The following is a 23435-nucleotide window of genomic DNA, read 5'->3' as shown; positions in this document are numbered from 1 at the left end:
CTTGCATGGGAGGAACTATCGGCGGGATGTCGTTTCTCAAAGTCGTAGCCGTGCCGTTTTCGTTCCTGATAGTAACTAGGCTAGTCGAGATTGGCGTAACGGTGTAGATTGAAAAGACGATAGATCCGACCTGAGTCCACACCAGCGATGTTGAGGTAGAAGCTCCTTGATTGACGCCGGTGTTGGTACTGCTGTCGGCATGGCTTGAAGTCATATTGGCAGAACCTTGAGCACCAAGTCCACCTACATGCCGTGCCACTGTCGATGAGTGATACTCGTAGACCGAATGGTTAGGGTATTGGGGAACGTTGGAATGAGGATCTACGTAATACGAAATCAAGCAAACAGAAGATAAGGATTATACTGGTTCGGGCCCCTTATAAGGTAATAGCCATACTCCAGTTTATATGAGATTGATATGGAAAACCACAGATTACAATGGATGTAGACAGAACTGATGATACTGATAAGATCGTAGTCGATGTATTCGACGAGATCTCCCTATGACTTGGCTCCGCATACTCCGGCTTCGTAAACTATGATGTGTGTTGGCGATGAGATTCGATGCCTTGCACTTCTCTCTGGGGGTCCCTTTTATACCATAGATCATCTTGATCTCCAAGCAAGACTCGGAGACATCGGATCTTATACGATATAACAGAAACTCTATCCCTTCCGAGCAGGACTTTGAAAATCGCTTGACTCGTAGAGATATTTTCCATTATTTGTAACAGATTCTTACGACATATACGGGAACAATCGTGTATGTGAAGGTATACCATATCTGTATATTTCATAAGTCGTAGGATAGGAGGTATGCCTTATCCGTAACCATGACAGATAGATTGAATGCAAATTATGCTAAAAGACATCCAAAACTTTTGTTATTTACTGGTAGACATCGGAAAAATGTGTCACGGCCAAAAGACGTCCTAAAAAGCTGGTAATTTGCTAGAGGATACCTTGAGTTCAATCGGAGAGATAAATTCTTCAAAAAAAAGGCGAATGTACCTCGCACCACATGCTTCAAACATGATGTTATGGTAAAAATTTAGAAAATATGTAACTCTAAATTTGCCATCACCTCAAATACGTCATTAGCATATATCATATTCCATCTTCGCTATATCCTTAGTCAGAATCTTTTGACCCTAGAGGTATTCTCATTTTTTAAAAGAATTTCTCTCTTTAATTGAGGTGAAAGTAACCTCCAACAAATTGTCTCTATTTTGAGTGTCTTTCGGCTGTGACTTGTTTTTATAATGTCTATCCGTAAATTTTGCCTTTAATTATTTGCCTTCTTCTTAATAACTATGTAATTATTATTTATTTTACTATGAGCTGTTGTATTATAAAAAAATACTTTAAGCGTGATTTATATATCATACATGAAAATACCAGATGACGTTAGCTTTTCAATTTATATAAACTTTCTGAATAGGACGAATCATGAAACGTATGTTCAAACGTGAATATGACGAAAAACGTATGTTTAAAAATGTAACAGCGTGCTGTTAAAAAAAAACAGGTGGTGTATTTATTATAAGCAAATGGTCTGAAAGCAGGTACCACGAAGCCCTATATGAATGGGAGGACACTGATGTATTTTGTGCCGGCACGGACGTAGGGAGGCAATCACCTGTGAAGCATGGTTTTATGCATCGCTTGAAACTTTCCTTTGTCAGGTTTTGGTTTTCCTGCCTCTCATCATCTGGTACGTCCACCCCTCTCCCTCTACTTAAGGGCAAGTACTCCCTCCATTTCGCTGTTTATTGTCTCGTTATGACAAAGGCTTTTCTAAAGATTACTTGATAAGAATATAGTTTTTTATAACACAAAATAAAGTTTATTACGATTGTAATTATGTATCACACAAAAAATATTCCGATAGGGCAATTGTTGATCCAAGTTAATTTGTCCAAACGCAAAATAACCCAAATATGTGTGGCTTGCTTTTGCTGCCTCTCACGTACTCCCTCCGTCCCAAAATAAGTGCAGTTTTAGCATTGTTCATGTCTAACGTTTGACCGTTCGTCTTATTTGAAAAAAGATTATGATTAGTATTTTTATTGTTATTAGACGATAAAACATGAATAGTACTTTATGTGTGACTAATTTTTTTAATATTTTTCACAAATTTTTCAAATAAGACGGATGGCCAAAACGCTGAGCACGTATATCTATGGCTGCACTTATTTTGGGACGGATGTAGTACTCGATATAACTATTCTAGTCACAAATAATTGGATTAAAACAATCAACTTCCATAGGAGCCGAGCTACATATATCTAGGAGAATCTAGCTTAGAAATTTTTTTTAAGCTGTAGTTTATTTATTTTTATCATATATATATACCTCGTCAGTCCAAATTTAGACACCCGTATCAAAGCTAAATTTGAACCAAACTAGAGAAAAGCAAACGGGCGGAAATTCTTCTATTCTGATCTAGCTCCATCCCTGCAGTTCTGATTAAACCAGCTTTCCTGGATAATCGGTGATGATAGATGAGTTGTGGGTGAAAACTGAAATGGACTATTTGTTTGCTACCATGAAAGTTCGAATGAAGTGGTAGGAATCGGAAACGTTTGCCACTAGCAAAAGCAGAGGAAAACACAGAGAAGACATATAGCCATCTAGCAGTAGCCCAAGCTCTCGTCGCCTTCGCGCCATGGCTGACACGGCAGCCGTCTCAGCATCTGCAGAGCTGCTTTGCTGTTGAGTTGATGTTTCTGGTCGGTAAAAAGGCTAGGCAGAAGGAAGAAAAAACAACATTGAGATTTTTTTTTGACCAATATTTAGAGCTACTACTGTGTAAAAATTAAATCTTACTTACGAATCTAAGAATGTATATTCTAAGTTTATAGTGAGGATTGGATTTTTTTTTCGAAAAGGTACTACTATGTAATACCCTAGTCAACTATTCATAATCTGGTTTGGCCCGTCTACGTGTTCTGATTTCGGTTAGACACATTAGGGCCTGCATTCATTTGGGGAAACAATTTATTTAGGCATGGGGGCAGCTTATAAAATCTAATTCACTACAGCCATAGCACCTTTTCATTAATCATTTTATACACTAAGCGACGATGAAAAGCATAAGTGTGGTGCTATGTTTTGTTTGTGTCCGCCGATTTGGAGGTGGATGTTGTGGTGTTATACGGCTGTGCTAATGGCTAGTACCATCCTGCTGCTGTGTGCCTTCCTTCTATTGTTTCGCGTGTTGACTGTAACTGGATAAAGAGGGGTAGGTTAGTGGAGTACACACTCGATCCACTAATATGAACCGTAGTGTTGTCTAGATTCATAATAAGGATTTAATTTTTTTTACTCCAAAAATTCTCTACCCTAAACAAAATTAAATTCCAACTATGAATCTGAACTACTAGTTAAGGGCTTATAGCATCCAACTTTATATAATCAGTCAAGCGTTTGAAAATGTTTTGAGCCTCCTCTCAAAAAGTTCTGAACCTTCTCTTAAGCTTTTTGAAATGGCAGAAATGCAGTTTGTTTTCTTACATTCGATTATCTGAAAACAAAACGAAAGAAATCAAAGCAGTTAAGACAAAATTAACCCAAAAAATAATCACTGCTGTCGGATTATTGTCCAACAGAAGTCAGCACTGCAGAAAAGAGTGAACTGCTAGGAGTTACTCAGAAAAAAAAAGTCGGATTGCAAAAAAAAAAAAGAATGGCAGCAGATATAATTTGATCAATCACAGCTCTTGGAAGAAAGAATCTCAACACGCTGGGAGAACCCATTGTCCCCACGACCTCCGCCGTAGTTGCCATCGGGACAGGCGTCCCCTCGGGTTGCCACCGCCATGGCCCTTCCCCTCTGCCACCACCGCCATGGCCCTTCCCCTCTTCCACCACCGCCACGACCGTAACTAGACCTACTGGGCACCCTCGTCTTCAGCGTCTTTCTCGTAGTAGGCATAGGGATCCTCCGCGACATTATTTTCGGCTTCTGATTGAGTTTGTAAATCGTAAGGGTGAGTACCAACCGTACTCAGCAAGTCACCACAGCAACAATACATATGACAAGGTTTTTCCAACGCAAGGCATGAGTTCTTTTGCATAAAGCTAGTTTTGCAATTATTTTCACAACTCCAAGACCTTGCATAGACTGATCAAGTTTTAATACCAGTGCTCCCATTAAACAACGACGGTTCTGTCCACCATCCATTGTGATCCCAAGGATAGCTTCCCGTCATTGGGTCGTTGTGGTTTTCTAAGGACGTCCACCTTCCCTCCTCTAAGGAAGTAGCTCCATCAGCATAAAAATCATCATGCAATATCCCATCCCACATAGAGTAAGAGTTTATAGTCTAGTCAAGTGTAATACATGTCCCGGTGCTCAAAAACCGCGAGCACGGCTATTTGAATAGATTTGGTTTACTCACACTGTAGTGGATGTACACTTTACCTGTACTCCGCAACTGCCCAACACATGAGCCTTGTCCCAACACATGAGATGTGTCACAGCAAGGCCTTTCAATAACCTCGCATTGGCAGTATCCGCTCCATAAACTTACATCCTCATGAACTCTGGGCGTCATAAGTTTCTAGCAGTGAAAGGAGTTCTGGCGCTCCCGACAAGGGAAGTCTCACACACACATTAAGTAATGGTTTAAAGTTAAGTTCTCTCTCACACACTCATGGCAGTCCTACCAATGGCGACACCGATGTAGGAGCTCGCCTCGCGGCCCTACCTCAATGGTTGCCCCACTGTAGCGCACCTGCCTCACTAAATGAGAAACCACTATGCATGAATATTGCCTCTGCTCGGCTATTTACTCCGCTAGGTCTATACCCATTCGAGAAATACGGTTGTACGGGGGTCGTTTCATGCTTAACTTCATGGCTCGGTCCTTAACTGACGAGGGATGGAATTAGCCTTTTCAGATACCACCCAATTCCTTCACCCGCTCCAGTCGAAAACAGTTGTTTAGTTCTATTCTTTACCTTTCACAAATCATGTCATTAATATCATGGCAATGTGGTGCTCCTGCCTCCACATGTCACATCTCCATTACCTTCCCTAAGATAATTGCCCAAGCATAAAGCATTTTGATAAATATGTGTATGCATGATTCTAGAGTAGCATTTCTAAGCATTTATCATAATTGACTAGGGGACTCATACGTAAACATGGTTACAAGGGAATAAGGGGTAAACAATAATCAAGGCATGGCATAATAACAACTAGGATATTCATCTTGCATGTAACTTTATTTGTAAACATTTATCATAATTGACTAGGGACTCATACGTAAACATGGTTACAAGGGAATAAATAAGGGGTAAACAATAATCAAGGCATGGCATAATAACAACTAGGATATTCATCTTGCATGTAACTTTATTTGTAAACAAATTAATTTTGCAACTTGGGATCAACATGCTCATAGAATAGTGATGACTTGCCTTGCTCGAAGTCTTGTGGGTCTTGTTCCTCGCTCGGATCCGCAACTCCCTCGGGGTCTAAAAGTACGTGCGGAGAATTGATTTGAATTCGATTAGAATTCAAATAAAATCCAAATAAATCCAAATAGAAAGCGAGCGCGAAAGTCGGTTTTCTATATCGACCAAAATTATTTATTGATCGACATATACTATTTTAACCACCTAACTTACTTTCCTTCACCGATTTAAAGCATTTACTAACGCGATTCACCTAATTAATCTGCTATAGGATTAAGTTCCTAACAATTAGTCCACAATACTACCGCATTACTACTATTCCCTAGGAATTTTCCAAAAATAATCTACGATTAATCCCCCAACTATTTTTATTTCCTAATTTTCCCCAATCTCTCTATTTTCTCTATTCTCCCTCTCTTTTTCTATTTTCTTTCTCTCCTTCTCCTTCTTTTCTCTCTGTCTGCTTCCTCCCTCTCTTCTTCTCTCTGCCTACCGAGACCGACTAGGGGCGGCGGCATGGGGAGCTTACCGGCAGTGGCGTTGGCACGGCGGAGCAAGGCAGCGGTGCACCGGCGGTGGTGGCACGGCGCAGGCGATGCGGGATGGCAGCAAGGGCGGCGGCGTGGCGGCAGCGGTGGGGAAGATGGGGAAAAAGGAGGGGGAAAGTGGTGTGGGCAAATGGGTGGAGAAGAGGGGGTATTTATAGGGGAAGGGCAGGGAAGTGGCCGGCTTGATTGGTGACGCGACGGCGAGGGCGATGGCGCATGGCGCGCGGCGTTGGCGACGCGACGGCGACAACGGTGCGACGAGGGCGACAGCACGGTGCGGCGCGAAGGGATGACGTGCAGTGGCAGCGGAGCGGGACTCTAGGCGACGGTGATGCGCGTATGGGGCGCGAGGTGGTTCGGCGTCAGGCGCAGGGCGCGAGGCAGCGAGCGCGACAGGCGCAGGCGCGGGGCTCGAAACGACGGCGATGGGCGGCGACAACGATGGCTCGTCAGTGGCACGGTCAGCGGAGGGCCGCGACGGGACGACGATGGCGACGGCGCGGTGATGATGATGACGGTGACGACGTGCGGCACAGCTCAGAGCGACGACGCGCGGCACAGCTCAGAGCGACGGCGACGGCGATAGGACGGTGCGCGGTGGCTCGGGGCGCGAGGGCGCGGCAGGGCGAGCGGCGTTGCGACGGCGACGCGTGCACAGCGTGTGGCAGGGAGAGGGCTAGGGAACCACATCAAGCACCTATGCCATAATGAATAGTGTCTTTTCCTATTTAGTCCTCTTTTAGTCCTATATAAATCTCATCCCATAATTCCTAATTTTACTCCAATAAACATTCACCATATTTGTGTGCTAAATCAACATGAAAATTTATCCAAGATTAATACCACCCATTATTTTATCTATATACTCCCTCCGTTTCAAAATGTTTGACACCGTTGACTTTTTATCACATGTTTGACCGTTCATCTTATTCAAAAAAAATTGTGAAATATGTAAAACTATATGTGTACATGAAAGTATATTTAACAATAAATCAAATGATATGAAAAAAAATAAATAATTGCTTAAATTTTTTGAATAAGCCGAATGGTCAAACATGTACTAAAAAGTCAACGGTGTCAAACATTTTGAAATGGAGGGAGTATATTTTTGTAATTTTTCTATTAACTCTAGATCCTTCCCATCCTAGAATTAATTTAAAAACTTCTAGGGCGTTCGTACAATTATTTTATTTATTCCTAAACCTTTTCTAATATGTATTCCAATTATTTATTTGGCTAAAACTTTTTTGGGTTTATTCCTAATTAATTCATCCTTATAACATGATTAAATAAACTCTGCACAAAAGATCCAAATAAGAGGGCAAATAAATCTGGCGTGATGCAATTTTATTAAAAAGTTTTTGAACGTTTGTGTTTTCGGGTTTCGTTTTCGTTGGTCGAATTTTCAGGGTGTTACACTAATTGCCTTGCGGTGATATGGTGTCACCAACCACTTTAATATAGCCAACAGGCCAAATCAAGATGGATTTTGTAGAAAACAACTAAACCGGCTAGCTGAGCCGATTTAGAGATCAAGATCAGCCTCTAGGCCGATTTAAATCGATATGAGGATAATTACCCGTCTCGTGGGCAAAACGGAAGGTTTTTTAGGACAAACCTACAAAGAGGTGTCGCACTTTCGCAGCGGCGGTAGACGATTTATGGCGCAAATCGACAAAGATGAAATAAAACTAGGGTAAAGTAGAAAACATGGCTGAAAAGTAAACATAAAAGAAAAGGCTATTCAAGTAGATTGTGTGTTCGGTGATTACAATTGAACCGGCCTTGTCCCTTAAATAGGGGTTGGTCTTGTCCTCTACAGGCCCTCCTCCACGTTTAACTCAGGATAGAAACCAATGGAAACCCGAAACATAGCCTCCCGAGTAAGGAATCCTGAGCCCCGACGTAAACAGACTCGGGCTCGGACTCTGACGGTCTGACCGGCCACATACTAGAGGTCAGACTGGCCCTACAAGCCGGTCAGACCGCCCACATACTTGCGGTCTGACTGGCTCTGTGAAGGAAACCTGGCACTTTCCAAACTTTGGCAAATTTAACCTATTTCGTTCATAAGTGCTAAATTTGGGTGTAAATAAAAATGAAAAAAATATATATTGTAAATATTGAGAAAACAGAAAACTATGGAGAGAAGGAATGAGATATTGTGAAAATCAGAGGGAGGTAGTGTGGTGTGGTGCTTGAACTAATATTTCCTGCTTAGGTGTAGGAATAAAGGAATCTGGCACTGACTTACCCCTTTTCTCTTATTTTAATTATTTTACTACTCTGGATTGAAAATTAAGTGCGCAGAGGTTTAAACTACTCTGGTTTACAACGTAGTTTTAATAATTGAGGGGTGGGGTAGAATACAAGCTATTATTTACGTTATTTTAGGGAAAAAATAATTGAGGAAAAAATATGGACTTAGCCCGCTTTCCAGATAGAACTCAAATTTAAGTTCTTTTAAATAATGGAATATAACATCCCGACCATTGCTCCAAACGAGCTACAACCAATTTTTATAAAGTAGCACTCCTGAAAAGTAGAACTCAAATTTATGTAGCGGGAGGTTGGAATTCGATCGTTGTACAGTTGGCTGGGGTGTTATTAGTATAGATAATCAAGTTGCATGGTTTTGCTGGTCTTCTTAGTATCTGCCCATTGGTTTTAGTTTCGTTTGATTCAAACAAGTGGTATCACCGAAACAATGGTGCTGACTGGATAAAAAAATGTTGCAGCAAAGTTGTAGACAATCTCCCCTAGATGCTTTAGACGTACTCAATGTTTTTTGACTGGAACGTACTCCCCCTGTCAAAAAGAAAAAACTCAAACTCTAATACGACATGACACATCCAAGTACAACGAATCTGAACATGCTCTATGTCCAGATTTATTGTATTAGGATGTGTCACATTCTAGTACTAGGTTGCCTTTTTTTTTGGGATGGAGAGACAATATCCGTTGATTTACCAGTCAAAACATTATGGCTAGAACAACACGCAACCAAAGTACGGTTATAGCTTGTTGTTGGCAAAATTCCTAGCATTCATTTTTTAGAATTTATATCGAGAATTTAGTAGATAGCAATGCGGTTGTTTAAAATTAGATCTTGCTATTTAGGTTTGGATTATTTCGTTGCCACAAGCGTGGTGCCTGGTTGTCCTCATGTCCTCATTGTGAAGACATGTGTATGACGAACTTGTTTGCTATGTGTTTAATGGTTTGGTTGCTCTAGTTAATTTCTTATCTTTGTTTCATTATTCCTGTGAATCTTTATTATTTTTGAAATGATGTTATGTTCCTATCATGTATGTAATAACTTTTCAAGTTGATGATCAAGCTTATCACTATGTTATTCTATTTATATAACTAAAGTGACATGTCGATGTAACGCCCCAAATGGATACTACGAGTGCTCGCACCATGCACACTGTACCACCAGCTATAACATTTATAATTTTGTTAGAGTTTTCTCAATATTCTTGTAAATACACGTTAGGCTTTGTGAGAAAACAATATATTCTCGTCCATGAATAGAACATCACAATGAATTCCAAGAAACCACACAAATTATCATGGTAGTTCTAAAACGACCGCAACCATCTACAAACAATAATTTGCCACAATACGATTATGAAACTAAATAATATGATTTAGACACCCTCCCCTACATACCTCTAAAATTTTGCCCAATCCCTTCTATGCCCTCGTGTTTTGATCATTCTCCTATTTACCCGCTAATTTCTAGTTTGAATCCCTTCCATACCTTATTCGTTAGTTGACTATGAGTTGATCGTTAAATTCATATCAAATAGTCTTTTTTTTTGGTATGAGGAAACATACATATTTATGGGAGTATATTATAGGCGTATAGAATTTTTTATAAAACTTTTATATTTATGAATTTGTTGTGCGAGATATTATTAATGATAAATTTTATTTTTAGATATGACATAAAGAATAATATTTATTTTTAATTTTTTGGTAAGTATCATATTAATTATTAATAAATAAATATTATTTTTATGTCCTATCTGTAAATAATAATCTGTCATAAATAATGTCTTGCATAAAAAATCATAATATAATAGTATCATACATCAAATTTATAATCTCCAACAATATACTCCACAATATATATATATATATATTTTTCATACCAAATAGTAAAATAAAAATTAATGGTCAACTGATAAATAGGGTATGGAAAGGATCCAAACTAAACTTTAGGGGTACATAAGGGAAACTGCAAAACTCGAGGGCATAGAAGGGATTGCGTAAAATTTTATAGGTAGATAGGGGATTTTCTATATAATTAATTAAGGGGTGTGTCAATGTGCAACCGTAAAGGGCTGGTACTTTTGGCACATGGATGCCAATGACACTTAGTACGTAAAAACCAAATAAAAGGCAGTGGTGAAATATATAAATACTCAGCAGCAATAATATATAATTAGAAATATATGCACATTGTAACTAAAACAAATTATTTTTTTCTTTGAAAGACAATGATAATTGGAGAAAAACATTCTTTGGAAACAAGATATAACTTTCTTCTCTTCCAAACAATGGGAAATATCTCTTTTCATTGAAACAAAACACATGAGTTCAATGAACAGTTGTTTTAGTTCCAGACAATCATGGATATAAGCAGTAGTTTTCATCCCACACAATCGTGTATCTATCGATAGCATTTTCCTGTAAATCCAAGTAGAGAAAGTTCTTCTCACAAAAACATGAATAAAGATCCATGATTCTCTAGGAAAATGAATTATTAATTTAAGCAGAATAACGGATTTGTACATCCATGACTAGCATGGAACTTTAATTATTCAACCAAAGCAACAATCATCAACATTGATATCGAAATAACATTATCAACTCAAAACAAAATTTTTAACATGAATGAACGGCCAACAACAATATGAAATTAGAATCAAGGCACATGGATCGGATGAATAATGATATACTTAAAGTTAAATTAATACATAGAGTAAACTAGTCTTAACCTCGATGATAACTCCACATCATACCAATAGCACCAGAGTCCTCCAACCTAAATAACAAAATAGCATCAAAATATGATTCTTAGCAACTGTATGGCTAGAAATATAAACATTGTTGCCAATTACTCAAAATTCTTATGACATTCTAATAGCATGTTATTGTTTTGGTTCTTTAGGATATTTTACTAAAGAGATTTGCTCCAGTCCAATAAAAAGTAACTCGAGGTACCAGTACCTAAAGATAACAAATTGTTTCTGATCATTGGATCTATCAATGTTATCCTGCCCAGCTAGATCCAACGATCGAAAACGATTTGGTACCGTGAGATACTGGTACCTCAAGATACTTTTTGTTAGACCGAAGCAAATCTCTTAACTAAATATAGCGAAGAAATATGTCTAAAATATCTACAGAAAATTATCTACATCTTTCGTCTGATGGAAAAGATTTAATTGTTTACCTATAATTACCAAATTAATAAATATACCGTGTTGAATAAAACTAACACCCCGGCTAGAAAGATATCGATGATATGGTTTAGACCACGTGACTTGAATCTCTACAGGTTAATCCCAGAATTCAAGATAACATTTGAACATACAGAATGGATATTTAAAATCCAACTGTCCATCACTGAACTTGTTCTTTATTTAATTTTCATACATCAAAGGATTGTACATTTGAAGTTACCGTTGTTACGTGAACCATGAATTTGATCAAATCTTCATATGCTTCCTCCTGTTTTCCTTTAAGAATGTGCAGTCGCGAAAGTGATCTTCATCCTGAAATTCCACCGAAACAGCCCTTTTCAAATAATTTTGTACAGTAGTTCATCCATATTATATCAACATTAATTGCCAATTTTTACAAAACTATTTACATTATTTTTCTGGTATATGACTCGATTTTCTCTTCCTTTCAAGGGATCAAAATAGTTTCCCCTCACGGTCTGTTTCGAGCTGTATCACGTTGAGTGGTACACGACAAGCGAATGATGCTACTGAGTACCTCCTGCTCCGGCGGACAATTCCCGGGAGTTTCACCCCTTGGGATGCAACCAAAGAGATGTACCACAATGCCTCTTTCTGCTGTCACTGGAGGTACATATATAGCTGATGTTGTGTTAGGCTAAAAAGATAAATATGTTGTCTTTCACGTCCCTTTGTGGTGCATATCTCATGTGTTTCATAGATTAGGCTCCTCTACCTTCAAAGGTATGTGCCTTTGTCATTGACATGTGCGGTCGATGAACCACGGGCCCACCTGTCAGTGACAAAGGCATGGTATATTTGAAGGCAGAAGATCTCACTCTTTCTGTCCTTTAATCACTTTTCCGGCCAGCAACAGCAGTTGGTGTGAGGAATAACCTGGAAGTAGGGGGAAATGCAGGAACCATGCAGGTACTACCAACATATTATAATGTGGCACACATGGTTATGTACATATACATCTATCCATGGTTGAGTTCATTATTCTGGTGAACGCAGCACATAGATGAATTGCGGGCGATAGTGAGGAAGCAGTTGCAGGGAGTTAAGTTATCACCATCTTCATACGACACAGCATGGGTGGCCATGGTGCCAGTGCACGGTTCTCCTCAGTCTCCATGCTTCCCACAGTGTGTTGAGTGGATACTTCAAAACCAACAGGAGGACGGATCTTGGGGCCAGCCAGGGGCAGTGAACTAAGATGCTCTCTTGTCTACGTTGGCATGTGTTCTTGCACTCAACACATGGAATGTTGGTCCAGATCACATCAGGAGAGGTATAATAATATATACTATCTATCTCTTCACGTTTGAGTTTGAGCCAGAATATACTTAACGGCGCCATGGATTCAACTGGCAGGGCTTAATTTTATTGGAAGAAATTTCTTGGTTGCCATGGATGGGGAAAGTGTCGCTCCTGTGGATTATAACATTACTTTTTCTAGTATGCTTAGCCTTGCCACTCGAATGAGCTTGGAAATCCCTGTTATCAAAACAAATATCGGTGGTATTTTTTACCTTCGGGAGGTCGAATTGGAAATGTTAGTGCATGGAAAAGCTCGAGGACAAAAATCTGCATTATATTACTTTTCTTTTCTATTAATGCTACAACTAAGTTATTGCATGTGTATTCCTTTTTTACTTAGCATTTTGAACACCGACATTAATTGTCTCCAATGCATGGGTCATCATTACTTTTTTCATCTGTTTATAAATTGTATAACTGTATGAAAGATTTAATATGTTATATGGAAAATCTATTAATATAATTTTATATGATTTTATATGGAAAGATTTTATATGTTATATGATTAGATTTGCTCTAAGATTCGTGCTAGCAAGTATGAGTAAAAAATAAATTGGCAAGTGCAGCTGCTGCGATTTGACCTCATGCCCTTGAGTTCGTTGAGCATCTATGCTACAACTGCGCCATATAATTTTTGTGATAGTTTTATTCCAGTTAGATGTAAGTTATAAATGAGTTAGAATGTAGTTACATATGAGTTATATTGTACTTACAATCCAGTTACACTATAGTTATATTTAAAAGCTTTATAACCAAAAAACTTGCGACAGTTTTTTATGTAGTCCCAACAACAAATAAGTGAGAAGGAACTCTGAGTTAGGAATTTGCTGTATCTTTATTCCTATTCCTTTTGCTTGAGGACCGTGTTCTGCTTGAAGGTGCTGGATGCAAAATGAGGAGGAGATCATGTTGGATATAGGTCTGTGTGCAAAGGCATTTCGCCTACTTCGTATGCACGGCTATAACGTCACCTCAGGTGCTTGTACTGAAATGTAGACATCTTTTCTTCTTTTTGGGTTTCTGACTAAAAGTTTGATTTTTGGAAATTTTAATCACCGGCTTAGAACTGTTGAACAGATGGGATGGCACAATTTGCTGAACAATCCAGCTTCGATAATTCGATTCATGCATATCTCAATGATATTGAGCCTTTGCTGGAGTTGTACAAAAGTTCACAAGTTCGCTTCTCAGAAGATGATTTGATACTAGAAAATATTGGTTCCTGGTCAACTAAATTACTCAAGCAACAACTCTCCTCCAAAAACATATCAAAATCTTTACTGACAGAGGTAATCAAGTACAGTATAAAATCACAGTTAAACGAGCCAATTCTTTTTCAGAACAGATTTTTTAGTATTTTTCAGGTTACGCATGCCCTTAAATTCCCATTGTATGCAACGCTGGAACCACACGAGCACAGGAGGAACATCGAACGATTCAAGACAAATGTCTTCCAGCGTCTGAAATCTGGATACTGGTATTAACTTCAAGTGTACTGATTCTTGCTTTACTAGCTAGTATCAGCCTGAAATCTAAACATATCATACAATGGAACAGCGTCCCCCAGGCGCACGAAGAGATTGTTGCTTTGGCTATTCAGGAATTCCGTTCAACGGTAATTACCGGCCGACCGGTGTTCCTTTTCGACTTTCTACCGGCCGAGCCATATGGAAATGGTAATCGACCGAAATAGAAATGGAAATGGTAAAAAATATGGAAATGAAAACGGAAATGGTTTTGCTGTTATACCGATCGTATTTACCGTATTCTTGCGGGAATTACTGTTTCTTATAATATGGTAATTACCGTATTCTAAATATGTCGATATTTATAGGGCATGTCTATACTTGACCCACAGCTTACAGATTGAATGACTCTTCAATAAAATCTCTAACTTTTGTACATGGCTAAAATGAAGTTAATTTATAATTTATATAGTATAAGCTTGAATTTATGTATATATATAATATACTTATGTAAAGTTAAATATATGTTTTTATAGTTTAATGTTTCCGTATTTGTTACCGGTTTCCGATCTGTACTGACATGTTTCCGTCTGTATTGTTCCGTTTTCGGTTTTTCGATATATCCGATATCGTTTTTGTTTTCAACTTTACCGTTTCCGATTTGATTTCCGAGAAAAATATGGTTACGGAAATGGTTGAGGCTGTTTTTCGATCCTTTCTGACCGTTTTCATCCCTACGTTCAACGCAGTCAATTTACCAACAAGAACTCCACTATCTCAAGAGGTGCAGAGTTCTAGCTATATGCCTGACCACCACCACTCATATCCATCCCTAGCTAGGTGTAATTTTAACATTTCGTCAGTATTAATATTTAATTTGAACGTCTGTGTTTCAGCTGGGTAGCAGAATTTAGGCTGGAGGAGCTGAAATTCGCAAGGATAATGCCACTGCAGGCGCTTTTGACTGCCGTTTCTCCTCTGTTCCGTTCTGAATTCCGATGCCCGCATCGCATGGAGCCAGAACACCGTGCTGGTGACAGCGGTGGATGACCTTTTTTGATGACGGAGGGTCCATGGAGGAGATGAGAAACTTTGTCGCCCTAATCGAGAAGTAATAAAGCTCAGCTGAACCACGTCTCTTTCTACTTAAGTTTTCTACTGTTCTACTATACTCCCTCCTTCCCAGATTGATCATCATATAATGAAATTAAAAATTTCTCAAATTGATCATCATATAACCGTATGGAAACAGATTTCTTCAAAATACAATTAATGCAACATGGGAGAATATGTGCATTGTGTCTTGATCGATGTGATTTAAATTATCCTTCGTCTTGGTGTATAAACAAATATGATGATTAATTTGGAAGGAGGGAGTATTACTTTTGTGATGGTTTGTTTGTGCATGCCGTTATTACTCGTGCTGCAGATGGAACGACCACAGTGAGATTGGGTTCTGCTCGAAGAACGTTGAGATTCTGTTCAATGCTCTATACCAGACGAATAGTCGTATTTGTGCAAAGGCCGCACTGGTACAGAATCGCATTGTCATGGATCATATTGCCGAGCATGTAAGAAAACAAAACGAGCTAATTCAACTTCCAGTTCAAGCTAACCTTCTGTCGAAGTGCTAGATTTTATAGTACCTTAGTTCCACATGGCAGTAAATTTTGAACTTAAAACATTTTGTTCCATGCCTTTCTATGGTAGCTAGCTTTTACTCATTGATCTATTTCAACATGATACTATATGATACTGTCATATATTCCCATTCCAATATTATATCCCTTTGAAAAATTCTACTATTCATATCACAATGTGTAGTACTATCATTGAAAAATTTAGCAACATATAAAATATCAATTTAGTTTCATTAAATCTGCCACTGAATATATTTTGATGATATATTTGTTTTATGTTGAAAATACTATTATATTTTTATATAAACTTGGTTAAACTTAAAGAAGTTTGACTAGAAAAAAAAATCAAACAAACGGAGAGAGTAGTATAAAAGAATTAGCTCCATAGAATACAAAGAGCAGTTGATGGCTAAGAATAACTTCAGGGGTAAATGAATTTAAAACCTCCTAATTTTAGAACTTGTCACAATGTTTGGTGCAGTGGCGGCTGATGGTGAGGGCCATGATGACAGAGGCAGAGTGGGCGAGCAGCAAGCACATCCCGGCAACGATGGAGGAGTACATGTCGGCCGCCAGCCACTCCCTGGTGGGCGCCATCTTCCAATCGGCGGCGTACCTGCTGGGCTCGAGGCTGCCGGAGGAGGTCGTCGGCGGCGAGGAGTACGGCCAGCTGTGGAGGCACACACGATCCTCATCAGCCGCCTCCTCAACGACGTCATGACGTACCAGAGGGAGGTCAGCGTCACGTCGCGTGCTCTTGCCCTCGGCGGCGGCGTCGCCGGCGTCCGTGGAGGCGGCCAAGGTGGAGATCGGGAGGGCCATCCGGGCGTTGAGGGGGGAGCTGCAGAGGCTGGTGTTCGGAGACGGCGCCGGGGTTGTTCCCCGGTCGTGCAGGGAGATGTTCTGGCAGACGAGTAATGTGGCAAGTGCCTTCTACCGGGACGGCGATGGTTACTCGCCTAAGGAGATGCTCAGCGTTGCCAATGCAGTGATTCTGGACCCTCTATAAACTGCTAGTTAACACATACATTTCCCTTATCTTGGTGGGGAATGTTATGAGTGAGTGTGTCATAACATGCAGTTTTTTTAAAAATAGAAAATAAAAATGCTTGGTAGCATCTCACTCCTGCATAAATTATGTGCCTGTCTGACTGTAACCCTACTGAAAGTTTTTGTGTTTTCTGCTGAATTTTTAGCTATTGGATATTCCACATCCCGTGCGAGGTGACTTGCCTCCCGCCGTCCCGACCACCTCCATCGTGAGCTGCGGGCGCTTCTGTTCTTATTGGATCTGTTTTATCAGCCCATTTATGTTTTGTCCGTTAAAGCTAAAAAAAAACAGATTTAAACCCAGCTCATCCACAAACCATACAACTGTAAGAACTAAAAAATGGAAAAGCCCAACACATATGGGCTTAAAATGGCACGACCTAGCCCACTAGAGAATTACAATACAACTTCGATATAAGAATTTAACATTTCAGACATTCAGAAATCCAAACTTTCTCATGCAAAAAAAAAAAAAAAGAAAATTCTTAACTTGACTTCTTCATCTGTTATACAAATCATCTTGACTTCTTCATCCGTCATACAAATCAATTAGGGGTACTCCCATGAACTTGACTACTTTTACAATTCTTGAGTTGAGTTACTATCAGTTCATCAGTTCATGAGTTGAGTTACTATCTCCCTCAATAACTATTACAACCTAGTCGTCGGCGAGGAATTGCGATGCCGGTGAGTAGGAAGAACTTGGGGAAAGGCGAGAGAATTCTAGAGAATCGAGAGGAAGCAAAACGAGAGAGAGATAGTCGGGAGAGATTTGTTTTCTTTCATTTTCAACTTGTCAGATACACTACAACAGCTGTAGCTTTATATAGCCAGCACTCATTCTCCCTCTGCCCCCCCCCCCCCCCCCCCCGCCACACACACACACACACTAGACTCACACAACTAATACGCTTTCTTTACCTGAATACGCGTTACCCCGTTGCGCCTTGATATGTACTTCCTCACGCAATAGCACGCTGCTCTATTCTCCCAGCTATGCCATATCGCCAGATATGACAGTACCCCCGCTGGAGAAACGGTTTGTCCCCAATCCCGTGCAGATGGAAAAAGAGCCCGTAGTGTACGTCATAATCTTCCTAGGTAGCAGAAGAAGATGGAAGAGACCCCCAACAAACTTTGATCTACACAATACCTTTTTGTACCATACGCCTGTCCAGAATAGTAGTAGGGTATAAATCCTTTGCATCAAGAGCAGCCAGATCAGGAAACTCAGTGAAAACAGGAACATTAAATGGAATCGACTGCTTTAACTAAGAAATATGAAAGACTGGGTGAACATGGCTATTAGCAGATAACTGAAGACGGTATGCCACTGATCCAATTCTCTCTAGGATTGGAAATGGACCGAAAAATTTCATAGCCAACTTATGACAGGCATGATTCACCACAGAATGCTGAGCATACGGTTGGAGTTTGAGGTAAACTTCATCACCCACTTGAAAGGATTGTGGAGTTCTCTTAGAATCAGAAATTTGCTTCATATGATTCTGAGCCCGAGCCAAATGATGCTGCAGCGGACTTGTGTAGAATTTTCATTCCTTTAGCAGGATATGAGCCACTTCAGAATCACAGATATCAGCAAGGGAATGATTAATATCCAATGGAGGTAGTAAGCCATAAGAAGGATCTGACCCATAGACTGCTTTATGAGGGGAGCACTGTAAAGCAGTATGAAAACTTCTATTATACTAGAATTGAGCTAGAGAAAGCCATTCAGCCCACTTCTTTGGTGTATTAGCCACAGCACAACACAGATACATTTCCAGGCACTCATTAACTCTCTGAGTTCAGCCATCGGATTGAGGGTGATATGTTGTGCTTAGATTGAGAGGAATGCCAAACTTCTTGAAGAGAGTTTTTTAAAAGGAACTGGTAAAAACCCTATCTCTGTCAGAAACTATAGACTTAGGCATACCATACAGCTTAGCCACATTTGCCAAAAACACTTCAGGCACAGTCAAAGCAGAAAATGGATGTTTCAATGGCAAAAAATGAGCATATTTACTAAAACGATCTACTACTACAAAAATTGTGTTATAACCTCGAGAACAAGGAAGGCCTTCCACAAAATCCATATAAATGTCATGCCAAATCCTATATGGAATTGAGAGAGGTGGAAGGAGTACAGGATACTTACAATGCTCATGTTTTGGTTGTTACAAACATCACATTGCTGCACAAATGCTTCCAAAGCATGTTTCAGTCCAAACAAGGAAAACGTTTCTGAATTCTATGGTAAGTGGCTTGGACACCAGAATGCCCTCCCACTAGTGATGCATGAAAGGCATAAATTAATGTGGTCTGCAAGGCAGAATTAGAGCCAACCTAAAATTTTGCATTCTTTCTGATAAGACCACCAAATAAGGCAAAACCCTTAACATTGGGACTAACCACAGCTAATTCAATCAGCAATTGTGGAGCAAAAGAATCCACTACATAAGAATTAAGCACTTCTCTGATCCATTGAGGTTGAGCAACAAAAACTTCCTGAACAGCAAAACAGTGACCCACCCTAGACAAAGCATCAGTAGAGAGATTATCCACACCTTTCTTATATTGAAACTTATACTGAAGTCCAATGAATTTAGTCGTAGCTTTTCTCTGTGGGTCACTGCCCAACACCTGATCCTTTAAGTGACAAAGTGATTGATGATCAGTTTGATAGTAAATGGACCATTAAGCATGTAGGAGCGCCATTTATCCACAGCTATCATAATAGCAAGAAATTCTTTCTCATAAATAGACAACTTCTGATTTGTAACACCTAATGCCTTACTGTAAAATGCAATAGGGTGGCCTTCCAGTTGCACAAGCATCAGTTTCTAACACAAATGGCTTAGTGAAATCTAGAAGGGCGAGTTGTACACAGCATCCTTAAGTTGCTGAAAAGCCAGAGCAGCCAGAGAAGACCAAGACATTATGGTCAGAGGTTTAGCCAAGACACCATACCCTTTCACAAGTTTTGTGTAATAGCTAGTGAGACCCAGAAATCTCCTCAATTCAGTTGTGTTAGTTGCAATAATTCTTGTTTTGTCAGGATTTGTGGCGACTCCATCAATAGAGATAATATGACCCAGATACTCTAATTGAGTGGCAATTGAGTGGCAGCAAAAGAACATTTACTCAATTTAGCATAAATTTGATGCTGCTGTAGTAATTGAAGAACAACTCTCAAGTATTGGACATGTTCCTCCAAGGATGAACTATACTAACACAAACTTTATCAAATAAGAAGCAAATATGGAATTTATTACACATATAAGGGTGGCAGGAGCATTTGTGAGACCAATGGACATCATCTTAAAACGAAAGTGCTCATGATGAGTCTCGAAAGCTGTTTTCATCTCATCTTTAGGATTCATACGAATTTGATGATACCCACTCCTGAGATCAAATTTAGAGAAGTACTAGAACTATTATTTTTATTTTTTAGATGGAACCTACAATCGATAGTATTTATTAGAAGATTTACAGTGCCATACATTTCTATGCAACAAAGCTTTTATATATATATATATATATATATATATATATATATATATATATATATATATATATATATATATATATATATATATATATATATATATATATATATATGTTTTCACGTTTCACCCATATTTGTGTTATATTTCCATGTTCTTATTTGAGTATATATTATATTTGTATTTCCCAAAGATAATAACATAAAATATTTAAACATATTAAATATTTGACTTATTTTGTTTTTCCTCATCAGCTAAAATACAGTTGTTGTCGAAACGACAACCGCGTCACGTCGAAAACATGGTTCACTCAACAGTAGTTGGAAATAAAGACAATTATATTGCTTAGTAAAATTTTTTTTGGGGTCCCCTGTTACATGGCCCTAGGGGGGCTATTTATAGCCTAATTACAAACTCCTCCTTTAGGGTTTAGGCTTTACATGGGAATTTATATGGTTATCCTTATGATGATAGGGACATTATTGGGGGCATATTGCATCCTTTACATGCATGGGCCCCAAGTGGGCAAGGCGGCTCAGCCCAATCGTTGGCAAAACCCCCGGAGGCCACGACGGCCCGTTGGGCCTTCTTCCAGTGAGGTCCGGTTCTTGGCGAAACCCGTGTCCTTCGCAGCAAGGCTTTCGCCCCATAGTCTTCGCCCGTATGGCCCGCCAACAAGGTCCATCCTCGGTGAAGCCCACGTGCTTCATGCCACGGCTTTCGCCATACTGCTTTTGCCCATGTTGTTTCTTCATGGGACGTAGTCGCGCCTTCTTGGCCTTCGCCGCGCGCCTCCGGCTTGAGTCCTCGCGTAGATTCCTAGTTTCGGTAGGCCCGGTTGAAGGTCCTCGTGGCAGTCAAGTAATTATTTGTTTGATGGAATCATCCTATGAGTACATAATTGCATATAATTGATTGAAGGTATTGTTATGAACTTCAAAGAAATACAATGATCATTTTACAAATATGAAGTGAAGTTGCAGTTATGCACGCTGCACGCACACATATTGTTTTATCTCTCGCTTTCCCCATTTTTGTCTGCACACCGCTTTTTTTCCTTTCTTTTACACTTCTCCTCCTCGATTTTATTGGAATGGTCGTGTTTCAACACAGCCAAGCCAAAACGCAGCCCATCTACGCTCAAAGAGTTTCAAGGCCCAGCTGCCTGGAGCGCACGCATGTGAGCAACGGCCGAGAGTTTCAAAGAGTTTCAAGTTTATATATACGTATGTATGTATGTGTGTGTGTGTATATATATATATATATATAGGTAAATTAACTGGTGCTACATGAAGTATGGGCTCCAAGATTCAAATTGAGTATATACCCAATTTGAATGAGTATGAAATTTTTTTAAATGTTTAGATATGAACATTAACTTCTTTACTAACAAGTTCAAACAAGTTTGAACTGAGTTTGAACTTTTTTTTGTTAGATTTTGGTTCTAGGTATATAACATTCAAACATATAATTCGTTAGGTATGTAATAATAAATTGTGAAATAAAGTTGAGTTTGACTTGTTTTGTTGTTAGGTATTTGTATAAATCAAATTCATATACCTAGGTATATACTCTCAATTTGAAAATTTTTAAAAATTTGAGAGAATTTGTGTGTATAAAGCCCAGGCACCATGGAGTCCCATATATATATATATATATATATAAACTTCCGGCCTCCACCAATTAAGAAACACACAACTACTACCTCCGTTTCTAGCATTATTCACATTTATATAGATGTTAATAAATCTAGGCACACATATATGTCTAGATTCATTAACATATATACGAATGTGAACAATACTATAAAGTCTTATAATATGAAACGGAGGAAGTATATATTTACGAAGACTAGGATTAACCCTGGTGGGTGAACTCATGCTCCTATGACTAGCTAGCTTATAATTTTGTATGGTGAATAACATCTGACATATTATATTGTCAATGCAGCATTCAGAATTACTTGCAAGCAAAGAACGACGCATATACATGAAAGCTATTTTCATGACGCCTTGCACTCACAGAATGGCGACAACACACTGGATAGGACTCCTAGCGTAGGCGGTCATGATTCGGGACAATTGTTTGTCCAGATCTCTCTTGGTTTTTTCTGGGATGGAAGGTGTAGCAAAAGTGAGGGTGGCTATTAAATTTAGTAATGTACATTGGTGGAGAAGTGATTTTTACTCTCGGTTCGTAACCCCTGTTTAAACCGGACTACAAATACGGGTGAAAAAACCGTGAGTAAAAATTCATTTTTAGTCCCGGCTAAAGATAGAACCTTTTTAGTTTCAGTTGGTGTTTAAGATAGAGCATTTTTAGTCCCGGTTGGTGTTATCAATCGGGACTAAAGAGGCTAGATCCGGTTGCTAATTTATTCTTTTCTTCACTGTTCTTAATATATTGATTTCACTCCATCCCATCCTAAAATCCTAAATCAATCATCCCCGAATCGTCTCCAAATCCTCAAATCGATATCTCCAAATACATCACAAAATCTTAAAAAAATTACATCACAACTTCTACAAAATTCATAACAAATACATCACATATTCACATCACACACAAATCTCAGATCCGAATCACAAATTATCCAAAAAAAGAAAAAGAAAAAAAGACTGTCGCGTCGGCCGCCGGCGCACCGCCCGCCCAGCCCTCCGCGCACCATGAGGCCGCCAGCCGCCACCGCGCCGGCCGGCCGGCCCTCCGCACCCCGCCGCCACCGTCGCGCCGGCCGGTCGGCCCTCCACGCCTCGCCGCCGCCGCACCGGCCGCCTGGTCGGCCCTCCGCGCCCTACCGCTGCAGATCAAGTGGGGAGGAGGGAGGAGGGAGAGGAGAGGAAGAGATAGGGTGTGATTGTGAGGAGAGTAGGAGAGGATCAGTTAAAGGAGAAGAGGAGACAGAACGGGAGAGAGGAGGAGATATGTATCCGATCCGCACGCACGCTACTCCGCGTATGTCGATCTTTTTCACGGTTGGTGATCTTTAGTCCCGGTTGGT

At 39.6% G+C, this 23435-nt stretch overlaps 1 pseudogene; it reads left to right on the top strand.

Annotated features, from left to right (window-relative positions):
* Window positions 1-11970: 11970 nt before the first annotated feature.
* Window positions 11971-16887, top strand: LOC107277373 (stemod-13(17)-ene synthase-like; annotated as a pseudogene).
* The last annotated feature ends 6548 nt before the right edge of the window (window positions 16888-23435 follow it).

The sequence above is a fragment of the Oryza sativa genome, chromosome 11 (genome assembly GCF_034140825.1).
Source record: "Oryza sativa Japonica Group chromosome 11, ASM3414082v1".
Taxonomy (NCBI): domain Eukaryota; kingdom Viridiplantae; phylum Streptophyta; class Magnoliopsida; order Poales; family Poaceae; genus Oryza; species Oryza sativa.
This window is presented reverse-complemented; position numbering and strand designations above follow the sequence as displayed.